Below are 957 nucleotides of genomic sequence, written 5' to 3' on the forward strand. Positions count from 1 at the left end.
TTAAGACCGACAGAGCCCAAAAACCTGAATTTTGAGCTAGAAGTAATGTGGAAAGTCTTGCCTGAGGTTTTGCCTAATGCCAAGGTCAAGGGATGCGTATACCATTGGACGCAAGCTGTATGGAGAAAGGTTAGTCAATTTAGCTAATTGCCTACAGATTTCTTATATATAGTACCTGTCGAATAGTAGTTTTAAAACAAATTGGATCACCATAATATGACCAGATTTTTTTTTTTCTTTTGTACAATACAATGTCTAATTTCTTTGTTTTGAAATACTTATGTAGGTTCAAGAGATTGGTCTCCAGCATGCATACACACATGATGACGGGACGTACAAACACTTACGGGAAAGTGATGGTCCTTCCATTTCTGCCTGAGGCAGATATAGGTCCCGTGTTTGAATGGCTCTCACGTCAAGCTACCACAGCCCAGTTACAGACTATAATGCAGTACATTTCAAGAACATGGATCCACAACTCCTTATGGCCAACTTCTAGCTGGAGTATTTTCAATCAGTCTATCCGCACCAATAATGACATTGAAGGCTGGCACAATCGACTAAACAAACGTGCTGCAGGTAGATGTAACCTCCAGTTTCACCTCCTCGTAAGCCTTCTCCACAAAGAGGCTAAATTGACATCTATCTACATAAGGCTAGTATCCGAAAAAAAAAAAAGCTACGAAGGATACAACGGAAAAAATATAGAAACTTACAGGGTCAAATATTTACTCTTTGGGAGGAACACGTGAGGGGTGAGCGATCGGCATATCAGTTGCTGAAAGCGTGTGTGCTCACCTGAATGGCCCAGTGCGCAGCTGAATCTATATTTTAATAAAAGTTTCTAATTCTTTGTCACTATTTAAATATTATATGTATGTAACTGTCTTTTAATCAAAGTTTTTTTTTTTTATTCTTTGTAAATACTTTTTGGTCATTACTTTCTGAATATTACAT

This window comes from Scylla paramamosain, unplaced genomic scaffold (assembly GCF_035594125.1).
Source record: "Scylla paramamosain isolate STU-SP2022 unplaced genomic scaffold, ASM3559412v1 Contig113, whole genome shotgun sequence".
Lineage (NCBI taxonomy): Eukaryota > Metazoa > Arthropoda > Malacostraca > Decapoda > Portunidae > Scylla > Scylla paramamosain.